The sequence below is a fragment of the Gavialis gangeticus genome, unplaced genomic scaffold, assembly GCF_001723915.1.
Source record: "Gavialis gangeticus isolate Ggan-Ray unplaced genomic scaffold, GavGan_comp1, whole genome shotgun sequence".
NCBI lineage: Eukaryota > Metazoa > Chordata > Crocodylia > Gavialidae > Gavialis > Gavialis gangeticus.
The window spans coordinates 8,663,636-8,675,682 of NW_017729005.1; the positions used below are offsets into that span (position 1 = coordinate 8,663,636).

The following is a 12,047-nucleotide window of genomic DNA, read 5'->3' on the forward strand; positions in this document are numbered from 1 at the left end:
CATCCACTTTAAATATTGTTTTCCATCCTTTCTTTTCATTCTGCTTTAAATACAATACCAATGAATTGTTGAAACAGTAACTAAGTAATTATATTCTAAGCTAAATACTCTATACTTTGGACTTATCTTTCAAATAGAGCAGTATTTGGGGGTAATGGTGCATGTATATATGTTAACAAGTGAAATATTTAGTTATTTATTGTGGCAGGACACAATTTTGTATTATTCAAACACTAAAAATAGGGTGTCAGAAAGGCAAACAGGTTGGCACTCAAAGGCCCTGTACAGAAACAAAGCACTTTCTTGTTGAGTCATCCAAGGCTCAGGTGCTAAAATCCTGCACTAAGATGCTGAGTGATTATTTCTGAGTCACACTAGCAGGTAGGGGCACTTAACTCCATCCAGTCAGGATACAGAGAAAATGAAGGTGTTTCTTTGAGCAAGAGGAAACTGGAAAATGGGTAGAGAGGTGCTATCAAAACACACAGGCTTAGGGTAATGTTGTATTATTAATAAGCCAAACTCCAGGAAGGGAGAGAGTTAGATACTGAATCCAAGGGCTGTGTACTAAAGATAGCATAGGAACACAGCAGGTTCACAATACAATAGTCAATCATCTTACCAGATGATTCGAAAGATACACTGCCAAGCATTGTAAGAATATTCATTATTAGAGTCATTGGAGTGCTGAGTTGCATTAGTCAGGGTGAATAATAGTTTATGTTCCATCTGAGATGCAACACAGACTTTAAATGTAGGTACTCCAGTTCTGCAAGCTAGGCATTTGTAGTTTGAGCAGTTCAGTTGGTTTACTTGAATAAAAATTACACACATCCTTAAGTCTTTGCAGGTTTGGGACCAAGGATAGTACTTTTATATTTGGCATGGTGCTGATCAGATTCGTGCTTTAAAAATCATCAACAACAACAAAACAACTTTGCAGCAAGTATTTTCTTGAAACAATGGCAGTGGAAATGCAGTCATAGAGACTTGCCTAATGTCACACCGGTTATAGCAGAAGGAGGGGAACCTGATTCCCAGTCCTTCTCCTTCAACCAGAGGAAGGGCCATACCCAGAGCCCATGGCAGGCCAGGGGGGTTGTTTGCATGTTACTTATAGAAAAAGGAAGGCGATGGGCTTAAAAAAAAAAAGCTTTTCCTGTCCAGTATCCCTTTAAGTGTGTATGTGTGTGTGAGACAGAGACTGTATTTTTTTCCTGTTGATTATATTTGTCTCTCAGCCCTGTTCTATCTTGTTGACTAGATTTCAGACTGGTTATAAGGAAAAACTTCTGCACGGTTCATGCGGCCAGATTCTGGAACAGACTCCCAGCAGGGGTGGTGCAGGCACCTACCCTGGAGATCTTCAAAAGGAGACTGGACACACACCTTGCTGGGGTTATTTGACCCCAGCAGTCTTTTCTACCCAGAGCAGGGGGGCTGGACCCAATGATCTCATTAGGTCCCTTCCAGCCCTAAACTTCTGTGAATCTGTGACTACATAGATTCATAGAAAATGAGGGCTGGAAGGGGTTTGAGGAGGTCATGTAGTGCAACCCCCTGCCCAAAGCAGGACCATCCCCAACTAGATCATCCCAGCCAAGGCCCTGTCTAGCCAGGTCTTAAAAACCCTGAAGGATGGATTTTTTCTGCCTGGTGCAGGGGGCTGGACCTGACAATCTTCTGAGGTCCCTTCCAGCCCCTTACAATCTGTGGACTTCTATTGCTAGAATGAAGAACACTAGGAATGAAGCTGTGCTGTAAACCCCGTTGTAGGAGAACACCCCCCCCCCAGATAAGATAGGACCGAAATTCCCCAAGCGAGTCCTCCACCCCCACAGTTGTGAGTCGTCCAGAGCTGAAGTTGCAGCTCAGCTGAGCAAAGAGATCGCTCTGAAACACGAGGGACTTGCAATGCCCTAGGAAGTTCAGTCCTGGATTCGTCGGGGCCTATCACCCCGCCCAGTGTAACCCCCCTGGACTTGAGTGCAGACCCCCCGATCCGACCCAATTCAGGACACAGCCCCGCAATTTCCAATCTCGGCCCCGTGCCTCTTGACACTCTTCCCTGCTTCCTCCCGAAATCCATGAAGCAGGACATTTTTTCCAAGCTGACTCACACTTCTAATGTCAGTCCTGTCACTTCCAGCGCTGCAAGCTGTTGCTTGTGCTGTTGCTGCCTTGGCACTGTCCGCCCCCCTCCCCTCATCCACCCCTTGTACCGGGGCGGGCTGCCGGGGGGCGGGGCCAGCATAGAGCCCGCCCCCGGCCCCGCCCCCCGCGCCGCTCCCCCCGGAGCAGGGACCGCAATGATTTAGAAGTTCAGGAATCCCACGTGACGTCACGGAGGGTGATGTAATGCTTCTCTAAATAGAACGTATTGTAACCTTCTCTCAGTCCAACGTGGTTCCTTCACCCAGGCTGCTGGTCCCTTCCCTTCTACACTTGTTTGGTAAGTTCCTAAAAATACTGATCTCCCTTTCTGAAACTCCCTTTACATTGCCTTTCAGCCCGCACTTCCTGAGCGCCCCAAAGTACTTGTTTGCCTGGGATTCGCTTTTCCAGGCAGTGTGTGTGTGAATGAACTGGGGGACGAAGGGGGGGCCAGGCGGTAAAGTGTGTGTGTGAGGGGGGCAATCTTATTTAATTCTCCTATAAATGGCCATTTCTTGCTATTCCGGCCGGGACTGCTCCGGACACTGGGGCGATCGGCTCTGAGTTTTGTTTTGAATTTCACTTCAGTAATAGTCACTGAACCCATTGGAGGTCCCCCCCCCCCCCCCTTCTCGCTCCTTTTCAGCAGGCTGGAGCAGTGAGATGCTTCTGCGAGGATGGCTGTGGTAGGGGTGCGGGGAGGGCTCGGGTTCACCTCCCCCCCGGGATAAAGCGGGGGCTGTTACGGACCGAGGCGTGCGGCTGGGGTTGGGGTTTGGGGGGCGGCAGAAAAAGTTGTACCTAGAAGTGCAGGCAGCAGCTGGCGAGCGAGAGGGGGAGCTGGGAGTCCCCAGCCTCGCACGCCGAGCACGAAGTTGGGAAGTTTTTGCAACTCGGCGTGTGTCTTTTTAAAAGCCAGAGCCGGAGACAGTCATTAGTATGCGGCCGGGAGCGTGTGAGTGCGCCCGTGTGTGTGTCCGAGCCCCGCGGAGATGTGCCCGCCTCTGCCACAGCCACTCGCGTAGGTGAATGCTGCTCCCAATAAGTTGCAGGTCTCTTGCTTGAGCTTTCTCCGGATCGGGGTTTTTCTTTTCTCCCCCCCCCCCCTTTCCCCCTTACTAGCACAGAGAACTGGAAAGCTCTTCCTCCCCCCCCTTCCATTTCTTTCTGGCATCACATCTTTCTTGCTCTTGCTGCTGAAATGACAGCTCTTTGGCTGGGGATCTGCTCTGCAAGCCCCTCTTGCGCGTTCCTCCTACATGGTCTTGATTTCAAGCGCTGCAACTTGTCTTCAGCGCAGAAAAGTTTTACAAGAGGCTCCTTCAGTCCACAGCAGCGCAGAAGTTTCTCTTGCGTGTTTGTAATGGACCCCCCCCCCCCTTTTTTTTCTTTCTTTCTATTTTTTTTTTTTTTTTGGCGATCCTGCACAACAAACTGATCCGATCTCCACCCCCTCTTCCCTTCCCCGGCTCCAATCCCCACATGGTGTCTATTGTTAAGGACTCGGGCTGGAGTGGGCTGTGTGTATGTTTCGTTGTTAGGTGTCTGCATCGCTATGTTTGGTTGTCTTCCCCCCCTCCCTCTGACATATCTCTGGGAATAAGGCTGGATCCTGGGCCATTACGTCATTCTGCAGACTAGTAAGTGTTTGATTAACAGCCTCAGATACTGTAGGGTTCAGGGGTTAGAAATGCTGACAAAGCAACTCTCTCTTTTACAACCTCGCTCGCTAAACACATCTCTAACTACGTCCCCTTCCCCAGCTTAATGCCATTTCCTCTACCCCTCCTCTCTTTTTAGGGTCCTTTCTCCCTCCATGTAGCTAAGTTTCCTAGAACGATGAGAGCTGCTGGAGTGTAAAGGGGGCTAGTTGCTAAACTCTGCCTTCACTTACTATTTACGTCGAGGCATGATGAGTGAGTCTTCATCTCCAGGGTTTAATACGTGCCTTACAATCGGAAAGAAAGAACCGGTTCAAAGTAATCAAGTCCATGAATGTCCATGTGTGTGGGTCTTAACATGGAACATGCTCCTAAGAGTCTCTTGCTTCAAATGGCATGACCAGATGATTTCTGTATCTTCCAGGTGAGAAATAATACACAGATAAATTAATCTCGAGCTTGAACCAAAGGATAATATATATTGAGGAGCACATTTCTTGGGCTGTCCCTGAGATGGCACAGTTCAAAGACAACTCTGGTAGTGATCTATTGAATTGCACCAGAGTTTCCTTGTCTGGCCATTTGAACAATGTTCAGTGTGTCAAATAGCTGTAGAGGAAAAACTTTCTTCTAAGAAACTGTCATGCTGAAATAATCCAGAAACCAGACTGTGAAGAAAATTAATGTATAAAAGAATTTAAGAGCTGTAGGGTGAGAACCAAATGAAAATGAAAGAAAAAAGTATCTTGCAGCCCACTTCGTGGGAATTTTGCTGAAGTAGATGCATAAATGCACACTGGCAGCGTACTGCTTTCTTTCGTTCTCTGGTAGAAAAATGTACATTATTAAAAGCCCCCTTTGGTATTTTGTTACTTTTAAGTTTTGGATAAAGTTGTCAGCATTAAGAAGTTAAAAATATTTAGAAAAAATTCTTAAAGTTCTTATTTGTGACTCCTTAATCCTAATGGGAGCTGTGCAGGTTGCAAAGCACTAGAGAAAAGTGTGATTAATGATCAGTGATTAGTGATAAGTGATTAGTGGTTTTATTCAAACTGTTACCTCTGACCAGAAGCACGCATCAGAGGATTAACAGGCTCTTTAGATAAATGCTCATTAGTGGAAGGGGGAAAGCAAAGATAATAGGCATGCACACAGGGACAACTTTGGAGGAAAATCATTCCTGTCTCTGGAATAATAAGCATTATTAGCAGAAAGCCTCTTTAGTTTAAAAGTTGCTTTTATCTTGTAAATCAAAGTTAGATGTAGAAGTTCACTGTGCTATTATAACCTAAATTTTCCCATATCCACTGGATGTGGATTATCCCAGTAGTGATATTTATTTAAACAAACAATTGAATTTTTAAAGAAACTGAACATTCACAAAATCTAAAGCCTTGTATCTTAAGGTATCCACTTCTTACATAGCAAGTGAAGCTTGCTGACAGCTAACTAGATGGCGCAGTACTGTTCTTTGTGAATATATAGTTCTGGATTATGAACTGAGCAAGTAGCTGCTTGCTAGATGTCCTTCAACACTTACAACAAAGTTGATTCTGTGCTAGGTTGGAGGCGAGACAGTCCTACAAGTTTTTAGTCACATTTTCCATGTCAGTTAATCTAGTGAGTTAAAGGCTACTGGAAAATGTACTCTCATTACTAAAAGAAACAGTTACAGAAAGAAAGTGAGAGAGCGGCAAATAGTACAACCTGTGATTTAGCTCTTTACTTCCCTGTTCTAGTTATCATAAAACACCAGACCTTGTTTCTATAGAGTTTAGAAAAATAAGATTCTGATGGCCTGAAATACAAAAATATAGAAATACACAGTGACGCTTTCTACTCTTAGCTGCCACTAGCCCAGGGAGTGTTAAAATTAGATACATTTGAAAAAAAGTTGACGTGATGGTTGAACAAAACAGCTCCGACCTGATTTTATTGAACAGATAATGGTAAGAGGTCTTTTATTTTTTTCTTTTGACTGACTAAGATTCTTTAATTATTCTATTTTTATCATGTTTGGATTGTGTAGCATTAGTATCTATTGCTGTCCATAATATTTGTCATGTTTCTACTGTCTTGACTACATAAGAATGATCTACAGTTGTTTGAAGATGTCCAGAACATCATACTTTCAAAACCAAAATGTTTTGTATATACATTTACAGCGGAATAAAACCTTATTACATTAACAAAAGTGAAATTGTCTCCTGTTTTTGTAATTTTAATTGGGATAGTCTTATGAGGAGTCAGATAACATTTTATGGAAAGACAAGATTTCTTTATATTCCTGACTTAAGTTTAGAAGGACAGTAAGCTCTATCTTGGACTACTTAATATTGGATACAACTATTCTAGAGTGTAAACAGATGTACTCCTAAATATCTTACTCCTAAATTACTTACATTAAAAAATAAAATGAATATATTTAGGAGCTGCTCCTAGGCCAAAGAAACCAAATTAATAATATGAATTGTATTTACTGAAACCCAAATTTGTCTGGTGGGGCCCTGGGAGTGGGATGGGTGGTGGTTAGAAAGTAGATCTCACTGCTTAGTTTAGTCCAGGAGTGAAAGGAGGAAAGAAAAAACAGTCTTTCAATTGAGAAAGTAAAATGGGAAAGAGTTATGTCCGTAATCTTGTTTACCATTCATTAGAACTACTTGCATGAATAACAGGAGCAAGTTCTGGCCCTCTATGTTTAATTTAAATGCTCATTTGGTTAGTTCACTTGAGAAAGGAATCTCAGATATCCTGAAATTGCCTAAAATTGTTCCGTTCACTACAGAGGGGTCTTTTGGCACTTTTTGTGGGAGTTAGGGTTCATTCCTACAGTGATGGAAAAAAGGCAATGTTGCATTGCCCTGAGATAACATGCTTCTGTTTAACTCAGGCAAAACCCTTTTTGACGTAGGCGAATTATATGGAAGGATTTGGCCCTTATCTGTTAACCCGTGTATTTTTAGCCATTTTAAAAATTTCCTTCTGGGACTCCAGTCAAGTTACATATATACGTTCAAGTATTTGGAGAAGTATTGTTGTCATGTTGTAGTCCAATTCTAAAATACAGTCTCTTTAATCAAGGACCTTTCCAGCTCTGAGTTCTCTGTCTCTCTAGCTAGCAACATGTTGAATTTATTGCAGACTTGTTGGTTTGACTAAGAAAACCCTCTGCTTATGGATTAACCTTCTTTAAATGTAAGCTTAAATACACTCAAATTAATTTTGACATAACTTTTTCAATAATGACCCTCCCCCCCCAAATTCCTCTTTTTAAAAGAAATGTTTAGGTGGTGTGGACCATACCATATTTCATATTCCCAAATTTGATCAAATGGGAATTTTCCTTAGGTCAGGCCTACAGAATTTGGCTTTAATAATTTATTTCTCTACATGCATCCTTTATCTTGGTAGAAAGGCTCACTTTAGTCCCACTAAGAAGAAAAAGCAACAGGTCTTTCAGTTCCACTTCAGTTCCGTTTTTGTTTCATTGACTAAATGAATTTGTGTTTAGCTGACTTGTCTGATTTTGGAGTCAACTTTTTACATATGCATTTTCATCATGTTAAGATGATGACTATTAGTGTAGACACACAAAACGTTTTTGAGATTCACTCTAACTTAAGCAATAGTGTCAGGGCTGATGTGAGATGTCTTGATAGCTGGAATAATGTAGAGGGGCATAATTTCTCTCAGTTTTTCACCAATGGTGTTCTGTATGTCAGATAATCTATTCTACTTATCTCTCAGAAATCTTGCTTTCTAAGTAAGATATATATTCATTTCTTTAAAATGTAGCCAAGTATAGCTTTTGATTTTATGCATTTTCCTGTAACAAAATTAAGGCACCTGTAGCTTTTAGTGACCTAACCACCAATACTTCTTTTTCTTTTACTACAAATTGCCTTGCAACCTTTATTTCAGAACTTTGAGGTTATATTTCTTGAGGCAGACAAAACAATGATCTCAGTCAATTTCTTATCTTGTCCAATTTGAATATAGCCGTATCACAGGAATAAATAAATGGTTTTACAAATGTGTGAGAGATTATATACATATGTACAACATGGAGGCATTTATATATTTTCTGAAATAAATTATATTACCATAAATGTAATCATAAACTTGGATATATGTTTCAGATGCACACAATGTAAAAATAGCTATTAAATGATGCTGTTTGCTGAAGCAAAAGTATGGTAGCATCCAAGGAAGTATTTTGTTGTTTTGTACACTGATCATTTATCTGTATTGTGGTACTGGTTGATGTGGTAACCTTTGTATTTTAAAATAATAGCATGTAATATTTTCAGTGAAGAATTATATTACTCTATAATTAAGACTTTTGGTATTTAGCATTTTTTTTATTATCCATCCCTGCTTCATTAGTGGCAACCTATAGCTGCAAATCTGGACTTAGAGATTTTAGACAAGAAGATGATTGTACTGCTTTATAGGTTAAAATGGCGATATCAAATACTATTTTATAAACAAGAACAGATTTTCTAAGGATTTTGTTAAGGGCCATAGGATTTTTGAAGTAAAACATTCAAAGCTTACTACAGTTTCCTTAGCTTAAAAGATGTTATGCTTTCCATTTTTGTTTCTGTCTCCCTTTTTGAGAATTTGCTCAAGAAGTCAATCCTACACCTACTTCAAAATAAACGTTTTGGAAAGTTACACTTAGCAATGTTTTGTTTTTCATTTTTATAATCACATGCTTTGAGTTAATTAGGATCTGTAAACCAGACAGCCTTCTGCTCAAGGTGGTTTGAGATTGTGGTGGCATAGCAAGGGGACTCCAGTATTCTGATTAAAAAGAATTACAATGTCATTCAAGAGGAAGCCAAGAGTAAGAGAATTTCAGTTTTACATAAAAAACAATAAAATGCCATTTATTTATTTGGGGCCTAATTCTGGTTGTACTGTTCACTCACAATTCTTACAGCTTTCAGCGGGAGCTCTGAATAAGCCAAGTAATTCAAGTTTGGGACTTGTGGGCTTTATGCATTTACTTTGTACATTAATGGCCACCTCTTCTATTTCCTACATCAAATATTGTTTTTTCTATTCTATTTCTTTGTTGTCTTCTGCATCTGGTATTTTCTAATACTATGTTCCTTGTTTGCCCTCCATTTCAATTCCTTACATTTCCAAGGACCTCATGTTTCTGGTGCACTAAGTTTCAGTGAAGAGATTTGGACAATTCCAGCAAATTCTTGTATTTAGTTTCTCAACTGCCAGGACTGAACTTAGTCCAGTTGGCTCAGTGACATATTGCATTTATGTTTCATTGAGTAGGCATCAGAGAAATTAATTAATTAGATTGAAAAACGTTTTCCTGTGGTTAGATAGAATCAGCTTTTCACCTGTTGCATTGCAGATTCATGCACTGTTACCCTATATTGTGTGTAATTCACATCATTTATAGTCTATTTCTTTTTAGCTGTTCACAAGTACTTAGAAAATCATTTGACTAATGTGGGAAATAAACAGGGGCTAGCAGTTCCCAGATTTAACATCTGAGTGTTTTTGTTCTTCAATCCCTGATTGGTAAAACTTGAGTAATGGTGCTTAATATAAAACATTCAACACAGGGGGCTCTGTAGCACAATACATTGAATTTAAGTTTAGATTTAGGATAAGTTGTATGGGGTATTTACAATTGTACAAGCTAAATAGAGTTATTAAAGGGGAAAAGTAACAAATGCACTGTGTTAAAGTGTTTTATATAAGCATTTCTCATCACTTTTCAGTTTTAAAATATTGAATTACTGATAAGTTGTGTTTGGACATTTATTTTTCCATATGACATTATTTTAACTTAACTGGGGAGCAAGGCACTCTAAGGTGTGAATTGTTGTCTTATTAGTTCACTTTATTAAATTGGGCGTTGATGCTGCAAAGCAGTTGTCATTAGTGCCATGAGCGTGAGTCCAGTTATTCACACTCCCAAATGGTTACTGCAATTATACCATTTAGAAATCTTGTATTTTAAAGAGTATATGTATTTGATGGAACTCCGATTCTGAATGGGAAATCACATTATATTTATAGATATTACTCAGAATTGCTTTTAGCCCATCAGATCTCCCTTGGGGCCTAATTCTGGTCCCAGTAAAAGCATTGTCACTGAATTCAATGGAAACGGCATAGGCCTCTAAAGATCACTTGTTAAGGTGGAAAAGTAGTTAGGTGTGTGTGGTGGTTATATAAAGACTGGGAATGTATTTCTCCAAAGGGCATGAGATCTTTGTATGCCAGTTATTCAGAAACATTAGCTACTGTACTTAAGAAGGCTCCATGGTGACTGGGGAAATTGAAAAAAAAATAAGTTCCAAGAAACTGAAAGCTGAACAGGTGAGATGGAAAAGGTTGTTTAGTCACATTGTTTAGAACTCTCATTAACTACAATTTAAACTTCAATGTCTAATGAAAATTTAGGGGGAAGAAAGCTTGAAGTATTTAGTATTTCCTCTCATTTAAAGAGATATCTGAAAACTTGATACTGAAATTTCCAGAGATCTCCCATATACTCCTAGCTTTCCAGAGTAAACAAGGTTTGAGTTGGTAATTTTACAATTCTAAAAATACAGCCTGGGGAATTCTTACCCAGTCCTTATGCCTCCAAGTGTGTGTATAACTCTCTGGGATTTTTTTTTTTTATCTGACAGTTAAAAATCTTAAGTGCTGCATTTTTAAAGAGAAGGGGAAAGAATTAAAAGGAGTGTGAAAATGTTAGTAATATAAAAAATGAACCAACTTTTAAAATCCTCAGTAAACTGCAGGTACAAGCAAAACAGATTTTGTAAAAATAGATTTTAAATTCAAACCTATAGGCTTGGTTTATTATAGAAATTGAGAGAATTGCATTTCAAACATTTTAGAAAAATTCTTGAAATAATCCTTTTAAATGACAAAGCTAGTTGTATCCTCATTTTTAACTTACATTCATAAAAGGGAACAGTTCTTTTGAAATCTGTAGTTAGTTATACTTGGGGAGAGAAGAATGAAATTTACAGGGTCTACTCTGAATGTAGTGCATGAGAGGTGCATTCAGCAAATCCCATTATTAAAACCACGAGTCTGCTACATCAACTTAACCATGTCTGTTTCTTTTAGATAAACTTATTTCTCATGTGACTGCTTTTATGAGGAGTGGGGGGGATACTGAAAATACTTTTGTGCTCCATTGATATTCCTTCCATGATCTCTCTTTCCTCTCTCAGGCTTTATGTATGGGTACTCAGTCTATGCTCTTCATCATCTATGTGTGTGTGTCTATTTCTCTGTGACAGTCGCCACTCTGGCCTCAGGCTTGTATAACAGATATCAAAAACTTACAAGAATTTTCAGTTGAAAATAACAGGATCTGATCCTTCTTTTGACACTGGTGCCTATTTTACTCTTAATTACACAACTATGAGTTGGGAATTTTTCCTCTGACTTCAGTGAAATCACATTTGTGTAAAAACTAGGCCTGTGTGAAGTGGACAGTATTTGCTTTGGATTCAGCCAGTTCTGGGGAAAGTGATTCGATTCAGCTGAATCTGATTCAGAGATTTGACTGTTGCCAAATCTCCAAATCTCTGAATCAGCCAGGCTCATCCACTGTCTGCTCTCTCAGCCCAGCAATGGCTGACTCGCCTGCCCCAGCTCCCAGCACTTGTTAAAAAAGAAGCCCCAACTCACCAGGTGCTGCTGGGCAGGGGGGTGATCCCCGCTGCCCCCCACTGCCCCATGCTGCATGGGGGGCTCTGTACAAGCCCTCCTTGGCCTCTTCACTCCCCCAGCCCCCCCATGGGAGCCCTGCCTGGGCCAGCTCTGGACCTTTAAGAAAAAGAAATAAAATGAGAAAATGCCCCAGACTCACCGCTCCTGCCAGTGAGGGTGATCCCCGCTGCCCCCCACTGCCCTGTGCCATGTGGGGGGTTCTGCATGAGCCCCCAAAGCCCCGTGGCCACTGCAGGAGCGGTGAGTCCTGGGGATTTCTCGTGTTTTTTTTCTTAAAGGGTTAGAGCTGGCCCGAGCACAGTACCTGTGGAGGGCCTGGGGGGAGCGAGGGGGGTTTGGGGGGCTCGTGGCAGAGCCCCCCATGCAGTGCGGGTCAGTGGGGAGCAGCAGGGATGGCCCCCCTGCCTGGCAGCACCCGGTGAGTACCGGGGCTTTTCTTTAAAATACCAAGCTGGGGCGGGCAGGGGCAGCCATGGAGGTGGGACTGGGGGAGGGGGCGGG

At 41.0% G+C, this 12,047-nt stretch overlaps 1 protein-coding gene across 1 annotated transcript in view; it reads left to right on the forward strand.

Moving 5' to 3' along the window:
- Window positions 1–2,365: 2,365 nt before the first annotated feature.
- The window catches only part of CREB5 (cAMP responsive element binding protein 5), a 427,781-nt gene continuing 418,099 nt past the window's right edge, over window positions 2,366–12,047 (forward strand). Inside the window, exon 1 of the mRNA XM_019508640.1 lies at window positions 2,366–2,452. The gene's annotated coding sequence lies outside the window, so the exon portion shown is untranslated. The remainder of the gene's footprint in view (window positions 2,453–12,047) is intronic.